The sequence below is a fragment of the Caretta caretta genome, chromosome 1 (genome assembly GCF_965140235.1).
Source record: "Caretta caretta isolate rCarCar2 chromosome 1, rCarCar1.hap1, whole genome shotgun sequence".
Classification (NCBI taxonomy): Eukaryota; Metazoa; Chordata; order Testudines; family Cheloniidae; genus Caretta; species Caretta caretta.
Window position 1 is genome coordinate 350,016,725 of NC_134206.1, and position 10,769 is coordinate 350,027,493.

Genomic DNA, 10,769 nt, shown 5'->3' on the forward strand with positions numbered 1-10,769 from the left:
GGTCGCTCTCCCCTCCCGTCACTCCACGGCCGCCGCGGCCCCGCCCTGCTCAGAACGCTCTGTATCCATCCCGTCTGGCAACACCTGCGAGGCGAGGCAGGTCTTAAAGGGGCAGCGCCTGCTTCCCAGGGGCGGGGAGGGCAGGGGAAGGGCAGAGACTCAGAAGGGTGGGGGAGGGGAAAAGTTCTTAAAGAAGCAACGTGCCTTCTGCAGGCCCAGGAGAAGGGGAAGGGGTGCCCCTTCCAGACCAGCTCAGCTGGAAAAGGGGGAACCCCACTGGAGTCGGTGAATGCCCTTTGCCCAGAACGCTGCCTGCCTAGCTGCACGGGGATCTCGGGGCAGCTGCCACTGTGCAAGATGCGGCTGCGGCATCCGCACAGGAGCGTGCTCGCGTTCGCTGCCAGGGACAGCAGTGGTTCTCAACCTTTCCAGGCTCCTGTCCCCCTTTCAGGACTCTGATTGCGTACCCCAGCTTTCACCTCACTTAAAAACGACTTGCTTACAAAAATCAGACATAAAATACAAAGGTGTCACAGCGCACCCTTGCTGAAAACATGCTGATGTTCTCATTTTTACCATATGCTGGTAAAACAGGGTGGATAAAAATCAATGATTTTTTAAAAAAAATATTAAAAATATGGGATTTTTGATAAAATGCTTTTCGAGGAAAAAACCTGTCTCAAGATAGTTTTAATTAAGATACATTGTAGCTCAAAGAGATCTCATCATAGAATAGGGATTATAAATTCTGATTCTACAGTATGAGACAATATATTCATGTAACGTTTAAGAAAAGTTTTGTAAATGAGTTCCAATATGTAAGGGGACTGTTGCCCCCTTACTAACATTCAGTGGGGGTGTTTTAGTTGCTAGCTCCCAGTACTAAAAGGGGAAGGGTCTATGGGAAACCAGGACCCTGAGACTGATAGTCCCCAGGAACAATGGGGAGAGGCCAATGCTCCTGGTCAGCCTGAATGACAGGCTAATCAGGGAGTCAGGAGGCCAGGGAGGTCCTGTCCTCGTCCTCCGTGTGAGTTGGATTTTCCTGGGTCAGACAGAGTGGGGCTGACCTAAGGAGAAGCAGGGGCCCAAGCTAAGCTGGGGAGCAGAGCTGTGCCAGATCCAGAGGGACCAGAAAAGCAGCCCAGAGAGAGCAAACCCTGTCCTGGGAGCAGAGCTGCAGCCCCAAAGCCAGAGGCACAGCCCAGAGAGAGCAGACTGGCCCTGGGAGCAGAGCTGCAGCAACCAGAGCCAGAGGGGCCCGAAAAGCAGCCCAGGAAGCAGGTCAGTGCTGGGAGCAGAGTCGCAGAAGCAGCCTGCAGAGCAGACCTGTCCTGGGAGCAGAGCTGCAGCAACCAGAGCCAGAGGGGCCAAAGAAGCAGCCCAGGGAGCTGGAGGCAGAGCAGCAGCCCAGCAGAGACTGAGTGGTGCAGCTGGGGCTGGAGCAGTCTGGAGCTGGGTGCGGTGGGCAGCTGGGGAGAGCGAGGGGGACCCTGGGCAGCAGGCCCAGCACCGGGAGACGCCTCAGCCAAGAGGCTCTGCAGGCTAGACTTGGATCGTAACCCCGACAGGGCAGGGGCGACACTGGGAAGAAAGGTCCTACCACTTAGAGCCTGAGAGCATGTGGCCACCACCAGAGCAAGCGTCCAACCCACGGCATCCCTGCAGCACAGCCAGGGCCTGAGAAGAAGGCCTGGGACTTACAAGGAACAGACTGTGAACTGCCCTGACGTTCCAGAGACACTGTTTGTGATGTTCCCTGCCACAGAGCGGGGTGATGTGTTTCCTTTAACCTCTCCCATTTTTCCTTATTCTTTTTACAATTAATTGTTGATTAATTAACTTGCATTTGCTTTAACTTGTATGTAATGGTCAGTGGGTCAGAGAAGTGCCCAGTGCAGAGAGAGTACCCCGGAGTGGGGACACCCTAGCCCCTGTCCTAGTTGACCACAGCAGGGTTGGAGGTCGAGCCCCCCAGGAATCCTGGGCCCAGCCTTGTTGTGGTTACGAGGACTCTGCCAGACAGGAGAGTGGAAGGGGAGTCCTCAAGGGCAGGGAGGCCACTGGGTAAAGGAGGTGGGAGCGAGGACTCAGATCCTTTCGCTAGCCCACTTCCCCGGGTAGTGCAGAAGCTAGGAAAGTTCCCCACAATAGTGGGACTATTGCCCCGCTTACAAATAGTTCATGGATTAGGGACCCAATTTTATGGGGTTCCAGCAGCTTCTGTATAGATTATTTAGGTTAATCTTTCTATCTACCCAATGGGACTCAGTGCTCAGTCTAGAAGATACCATCAGAGATGCTTAGTTTTGCAGTTCTCAAACTGTGGATTTGTGTCTCCAGAGATAACATGCTTGTTAACCGCAAAACTGTTCTAAAATAAATAAATATAGAGAGGTGAGAAATACTAGACCTCAACCCTATTGTCCCTCTGAAAATTTGTGTACACAGAGTCAATCCCTTACCTCTCTCTAAAAGTGCAAAGTTTCAAAAAGTTCAATGAATAGAAGATTGTTGGGGGCAGAATAGATCTGGACCAGGAGAAGAAGTCTGGAGATAAATGTGAGAAGCGAGGGACATATGCTTGTTTTGTTAAAATGTTATGTTTGCTGTTGAAAATAATCCAGAATACTTAATGTTGTTGTTTTAGTTAAATAAAACAATTTAAATGTCTGTCTGGTGATGTTCTCCTCCTAATACAGCATGGCAAGAAAATCCTCCAAATATTAATGATTAACTTGTTGAACTGGAGATAGTGCACCTCCCAATGACTTCATAAATACCTGCTTCAATGACCTTTGATAAATGAAATAACCAATCATTCATTTTATGATATAGCTGTAAAACTAATCTGAAAAGTTTTCAAAATAAATCACTGTTTAAAAATGTATAGCGTGTACCTTCTAAAAATGAAACCTACATCTATCTCTGAGTTGTGAAGAATATGTATTAAGGTTATAACAACCAACAAGAATGCACTGTTACGTAGAAAACCATGATTAAATCGAGTCTTCCTGACTAGTGATTTAAATCATGATTTAAATCAGTTTGATTTAAATCAAATCCACCCTGTTGTAAAATAAATGGATTTGAATATAAATACTGTACTTACATTTCAGTGTATCGTAGATAGAGCAATATAAACAAGCCACTGACTGTATGAAATTTTAGTTTGTACTGACTTCGCTAGTGCATTTTATGTAGCATGTTGTAAAATTAGGCAAATATCTGGATGAGCTGATGTACCCATTGGAAGATCTCTCCGCCTTCGTCTGCCCCCCTCTCCGCTTCTTCTTTCTCCCTCTCCTTCTTCCCTCTTTCGGCTTCTGCTCTTCTGCCCTACATGTCCCTGCCAGTCACTATGCGTACCCCTGGTTGAGAACCATTGCTGTACAAGACACAGGCAGAGACCATCCCTGCACTGCGACACTTACAGTTTAACAGAAACAGTGGTCACTCGGTAGAGTGAGAGGGCTATGGAATTGACTTGTTATCCCAACCCTAAGTGTTAAAAAAAAATCACACCTCAGGCTCCAAAAGAGATTGGCTTAAAAATCATTAAAAATAATACAGTTTTGGGTCTTTTTATTTTCCTTCTGATTTCTGTGCTTCCGGGGGTCATGTCTGCAAGTTTTTCTCTCCAACCATGACCAAGGTGAGAAATGTACTTAAAGAAGAAAAACAAATGAGATTCTCACATAATCACAGGCCCCTAGGGGCTAGGACTTTAAGAACATCAAACATCACTTGGCAATAAATGGCAACGACCGGCAATGCCCTGGGATGCCCGGAGTAAGGGATCACCCTCTCTTGATCCTCATATGCTTCCACAGATTCTCCATTCATTTAAGCTGTCAGAGAGCCACCGGCTACCCCCAGGATAATTTGCTATTTAGAGCGCTCTTCTACACAAGAGATTTGCCAGTGGCAGACCCGTGAGCCAAATTCCTCTCATGGAAGTTCTACAATGGGGATCAAAGCTACCATCATCTTAAATGTGGAGTAACAGTGTGCAAAGAATACAGGTCCCAGTCTGGTGTTCTAGCCCTGCTGTCTCTGCCATCTGCTATATCGCAGATGATGATTCTGCTCCAATTTAGGCATGTTTGCTGTGCATATTGCTGCTAACGATTAGCCTCCCTTGTTAATGGAGCAGAATAACTTGAGTTTCATGCCTGCCGACAACTGCAAAGTCCATATGGTGGTGGTGTGCACAGCACCTGACAGCCAGAAGGTCTGTTATGGCCGCAGATTATTACAACTCCTCTAACCTACACGTCCCTGCCAGTCACTTTTGCATTCAGCCATGAAGGAAACCCACAAGCAGAGCCTGATTCTCCTCTCAATATACACCAGTCTAAATCAGAGGAACTCCAGTGAAGTCAATGGGGAACACGGGTGTAAACCTGGGGTAAGGGAGTGGGACGCTTGAGCTTTCCTTGGCAAACTCTACCTCTGAACTCCAAAATCAAGGAACGAGTTTCTGCAGCAGGATAAAGACAGACTCCGGACACCGCACCTTGAAATGGGTTAGAAAATCATTAAAGAACCAACAACAGATTTTTAAGCAAACCTGTTGCAACGTGCTGCAGGTTGTGATGTGTACATTCCCGCGTCTAGGGCACAGCTGCATTTAGGAGGTAGCAGAAGGATATTTCATACAAAATGGGTACAAATAAGTTTGAGATCCTCATTTCACTGCAAAGGCCATCGCTTCACGCAGGGCCTGGAAAGCGATCTGAGACGCAGAACTTTATTTTGTAATTGAACTGTGTTAATGAGAGAATCACAACAGGGCCATGAGGCTGGTGACTTCAGCAATTCTGGGGCTCGAGCCAAGGAGATCCTAAGACAAAGCAGCCAAGGAGATTTTAAAGGCTTAGGAAACTTTTAAAATAAATGTAATTCCATACTCTCTGTATTTCTCTTCCCTCATTCTTTATTATGAATATAGTTGGAATCAGACACCTCCATTGCTGTCTGGGGCTCCACAGATGCCACGATGCTGGCCACAGATTGTCCTGCTCCAAAATCTCAGGGCCCTGACACCTGAGCCAGGAGTGGCAGAAGCACCCTACAGGTATGGGGGGGGGGCTACAGGCACCCGAACCATGGCCCCATTCCCTGAGGCCCCACCCCCATTTGCTCCTCTCTGCCCCCTCACCCCCATCACTCACACTTATGGCTAGCATGGCCCCCTGGTCCCTCTGTTCTGGTGCCCTTGACCTGAGCTAAAGGAGAGTCTCCTTTTGGAGACACTGTACAGCCATGTCACGTAGGCCTTGGGGATTTTAGCAAAATATTCCCCATGAGTTATCGCCAGTGGGAATTTTTTTACTAAAAGTCCTTGCTGCAGAGTCTTTTGGGAGGCATTTTTATGAAGGGGATATTTGATGTATCAGAGCTGCGTTTGGCTGGGATGACTTCTGCTTTGTTGTCATTTGAAATTTTGTATAGCCTTTTCTTTAATAAAGGAGAAGTGGCCTAAATATTGATGCTGTCCAACTGGCACAAAGCACATTGTGAAGAGAAATGTTTTTATATTCCTTTTAATGTAAAGTACATTTATATGTCAACAGCCCCCAGAGGGGCTGGGCGCTGAAATGGATCAGCATTATGCCAGTGCCTGAGAATCAGGATGTGAAACTGGTCTGAGAAAGAAGATGAAATTTACCATTCTGGACTCAATATCCCAGCTGAGAAAATGCAAAAGAGTTAAGGAAACTGCAGATGCAGCATTGCCCATTCTTGCAATGGTCTCAAGAGTCTTGCAATTGGGGTCGGGGCTGGGCGGGGGGTTCTTAAAGTCCTTGATTGCTGGAATCATGTGGCTATCTGAAAATCTCAGCTTTCATTAAACAAAAAAAGTAAATTTCCAGCCCTCCTGGCTGCAGAGAAAAACCCCAGGGGGTGTGAACCCTAAAGTCTCCAACATCAGAAGACAAATAAAAAGAAACCCACATTTATGATTTTTTGAAATTTCAGCATTTTTGAGCCCATCTGAAGATGTCCAGGGTCTGACTCGTGATTTGGAGTTAGCAATACTGCAGAGGCAAAACTGCAGATGAGGTTTTAAAAACCACTCAGTTTGAACAATCTGAGGTGTTATTAGTAACAGACAAGGAATTTGGAGGTTTTAGGCTATAATTTTTACCTTGTGAGGATCACTTTAAAAAGATAGATGGAGGGTTGGGGTGAGGTCAGTTGGGGATTAAATCTAGGAACTTTGGCTCATTATTTATATCATACCAAAAGTGTCTCAATGAGTATTAAACGGGCTCTCACTCTAATTTCTCCTGATGACACGGATTGGTTACCTCACCACCTGAAAAACGCTGTGCCAGGCTATACATGGCTGAGTCATTCCCATTACCTGGAGTAAAATTAAACCGTGCACAGAGCGGCATTAATGGTTTTCTTTAATTACCTTTCTAAGTGCTTAGAGCTGAGAATTTCTCCGTTGCTGTCAGCACACCAGGCCGGTGCATTTTCACACAGGGCCAAGTGAATCCGGGTGCAGCTGATTCGACAGCTTCTTGGGGAGGGAAGGATGAGGCATGAAGTTGAACAAACCTGAGTCAGCAAAAGAAAGTCTCAGAGGATGGTTTATGGCTCTGCTCTGGTGCAAAACGATAACTCCTGGTTTGATCTTTTGTGTCACATTTTGGCCCATAAATCCGTGACTAAAGGCTGCAGATCATCCATATTTCAGCCTCTCGTCCACTGTCACGTGGGACTGTTAACTCAGCATTCATTACAGAGTCCAGTGGGAAGGAAACAGCCCGTCTCCATCAGGCTAGATTGCCTACCCCAGAATTACTCCCCAAAAGGTCAAAGGGCTATAAAAACTGAAAGCTTCCTGCTAACCAACGCCCGATTTCAGGGTTCTGGGTTTCCCGTACATTCACTAATAACATCACAACTGACATGTAGAGCAGGACCAGAGTGAAATGCCTTACATTGCTTTAAGTTTTAGTGATAGCAACAATTATTTCCAGGGAAACACACAACATTGGACTCGTGTCTTAGGCCAGGTCAGCCACTTGGCACTAGGGGGCCTGAGTCTTCATTGTCCTGCGTCTTGTGTTGTCATTTATACCTGTGCACGAATGGAGAGTGTGGATTTTATAGCACTTTATACTCACTGGGCCCATAGTTTACAATGCGGGGGGAGGGGGGGGTTGACAACACAAAGTGTAAGGAAGTGGAAAATCCAGGCTGGAAATGGGAGAACATGATTTACTTTAGATTAAAGGGGAAAACAACACAAGAAGAAAGACCAAATGCACAGCTTCTGTGAGAGAGAGCACAGTGTGTTTATTATCCTCTGGCCAACAGGCAGCATGGGAAAGGAACACAAAATGGCAGATGCCCCCAGCAGACTATTTGCAATTTAAAGGAGCAGTTACACAGTTACACTCCCAAGGTTGCTTTCTACTAACTCGATAGTAACTGTATCATAGAAACCGTATTACAGAGGACGAGGCACCAACCATAAGGACATTTACTGACTGTTCCTTAGTTAGGAAAATCATCGTCATCCTCATCATCCTCAGCAATCCCTTGATTCGAGGATGATCTCTATCACGGATTTACATATGGGTCCTGAGATGACCCATCTGGAGCTCCAGATCCGCCCGCAGCAGGTACAGACATTTCCTGGTGGGTCAGCTGCCTGCTGGGAGAAAGTTCTTTCTATGCCACATTTAAAACATAACTTTCCTTATTTGGGCTGAGATTTCCAGACTACCATCTCAAACCTGTATAGAGCCAGTGCCAGGATCACAGCCTATGTCTGTCAGGTTTCAGAGATTTATCAATTCTCAGGCAGAAGAGAGAATTGTGATCCTCTAGTCTGACCTCCTGCATGATACAGGCCATAGAACTTCCCCAAAATAATTCCTAGAGCAGATCTTCTAGAGAAATATCCAGTCAGGATTTTAAAATTGTCAGTGATGGAATCCATCACGACCCTTGGTAAATTGTTCCAGTGGTTCATTACTCTCACTATTAAAAATTTACACCTTATTTCCTGTTGGAGTGTCCAGCTTCAACTTCCTGCCATTGGTTCACATTAGACCTTTCTCTGCTAGACTGAACAGCCCATTATTAAATATTTGTCCCTCAGGTAGGTACTTATAGGTTGTGATCAAGTCACCCCTTGATTACAGTTTAACCTTCTCTTTGTTAAGCGAAATAGATTAAGCTCCTTGAATCTATCACTGTACGGCAGGTTTTTTAATCCTTTAATTGTTCTTATGGCTCTTCTTTGAACTCTCTCCAGCTTAACAACATCCTTCTTGAAGTGTGGACACCAGAACTGGACACAGGATCCCAGTGGTGGTCGCACCAGTGCCAAGTACAGGGGTAAAATCACCTCTCTGCTCCTACTCCAGATTCCCTTGTTTATGGCATCCCAGGATCCCATTAGCTCTTTCCACCACAGTGCCACATTGGGAGCTCACATTCAGCTGATTATCTACAGTAACCTCCAAAGCCTTTTCGGAGTCACTGCTTCCTGGATAGAGTCCGCATCCGGTATGTCTGGCCGAAGTTCTTTGTTCCTAGATGCAGACATTTACATTTAGCTGTATTAAAACGCATATTGTTCGCTTGGGCCCAGTTTACCTAGCAATCCACATCGCTCTGTGTCAGTGACCTGTCCTCTTCATTATTTACCACGCCCCCAACGTCTGTGGCATCTGCCAAACGTATGCAGTGTAGTCGTTGCTGGGTCGGTCCCAGGATATTAGGGAGACAAGGTGGGTGAGGTCATATCATTTATTGGACCAATCTCAGTGATGATTTTATGTTTTCACTTATAAAGATGTTAAATAACGTAGGACCAGGAACTGATCCCCATGGGGCCAGCCAATGCCATTTGGCTTTCTGGCTTTCCATAAATGGAAAGACTCCTATTGACTTCACTGGGCTTGGATCAGGCCCTAAAGGAGTTGCTGTGTTGTTCAGAAGGATGGCTGCTATTGGTGGCTGAAATGGTGAGCGACCATCAACAGAAGCTGGACACGTGCAAAATCCCCTTATAGTGCGAATGGCAGAGATGATGGGCCACTTTCTCAGCCCTGGTACAGCTGTTCTGTGCCACTCTGGTGGCAAAAGCACCCTTACAGGGAGCAAAACAAACTTCGGCAAAGTGACCCACTCACATCATCAGCGGTATTGAGTCCTGACTGCAGCCGGCCCTTCAGCCCCTGTGGCAGTTTGTAACATTTTGTGCACCTGTCCTGATGTTTTAATTGTAGTAGAGTTTAACAACTGGCCTGTTCAGTCCCCCACACCCACCGCCTAGCGTCATGGCAATAGGTGTATATTTAGGGGTCTGACGGTCCTCACTCAGGGGTTGGTTGGTCGGGTAGTGGCACCTAGTGATCAGACTAAGGCTGCTACCTCCCACTCCATCGGGCTCCCACCCAGGGCCCTTTGAGGACTATCTATGATCTGATGGCTGAGGCTGCTCAAGTGTGCCCCCCGCCCCCCAGCTCACTTCCTGTCTCCGCCCCCGGCTATTGTCCCAAAGTCACTGTCTCGGTTAAGGCAGTGTGCAGGGCATCTGCTGACCACAAGGCACTTTCCGGTGCTGTCATGCACTGGTAGCTCTTTTTCTCCTTCCAGGTTATGACCCCACCCCCCCATCTCCTGGGCCAGCTCAGGCCCAGGGCTTTCCCTGCTGGGGTAGTCCAAACAACAAATAAAGGGAATTCCCAAAGTCCAGAGTTCCTAGGAGCAGGAGAGTGGCGTGCTTCCCTCTCTGGCTGTCTCTGAGGCAGGTCTTTCCTTGGAGGGACCTCCGGGCAGGTGTCTTAGGGAGAGATTCGCCTTCCCTTCGTTCTCCTCTGCTGGAGCTGCAGGTCTGTTCTCTTCCCTGGTCTGCCCCCAAATGAGCTGTTCCCCTGCCTTTTAACTCCTCCTCCAGATGGAGGATTTGCTCCAGGTGTGGAGGGGTGGGGTCCAGAGTAGTTCCTTAACACCTTGTGGCCCAGTGTGGGGTTTGTACACCCCGTCACAAGAGGAGTGTGTTATATCCTATATAGACAATACCTAGCTCTTAAGTAGAGCTTTTTCATCAGTCGATCTCAAAGCGCTTTGCCAAGGAGCCCAATATCATTATACCTTTCTTATACATGGGGAAACTGAGGCATGGGGAGATGAAGTGATGTGACTTGCTCATGCTCACTCAGGAAGCTGAGCCAGGAATAGACTCCAGTTCTCCTGAGTCCCAGTCCAGTGCTCTTTCCACTAGGCCACAGACCTTTTCACTAGACCTGGCTGAAGAGTCATTGTCCAGTCCATGAGCTGACAAATTTTTGCCAGTTTGGAGGCTGAATTTATTTAAGAATTCAATTTTTCTGGTATTCATCCAACTCTGGAGCTGCTCGAACATGGCCCCGATCCTGCAATGAGCATCACACAGGTAGACCCTGCAAGGCGCTTCACTGATTCTGCTCAAGTAGTCTTTGCAGGATTGGGACCCATATTTACACAATAACTTATGCAACAAATATTTTCTCTGGTATTTGACCAACTTATTAATTCTCAGTCAATGCACAGGTGTTACCTTCCAGTGCAGATTCCAGAGGACCTCAGCAAAAGACATGGGAACACCTAGGCAGCCAGCAAGACCAGAGTGCAATCAGAATACGTACATGGATTCAGGACTCTGAGGGATCACTAGCCAGAATGAGTGGTCCATGAACTCATGATAACAGGAAGCTTCAGACTGGAATGAGCAGCATTTTGGGGACAAAACA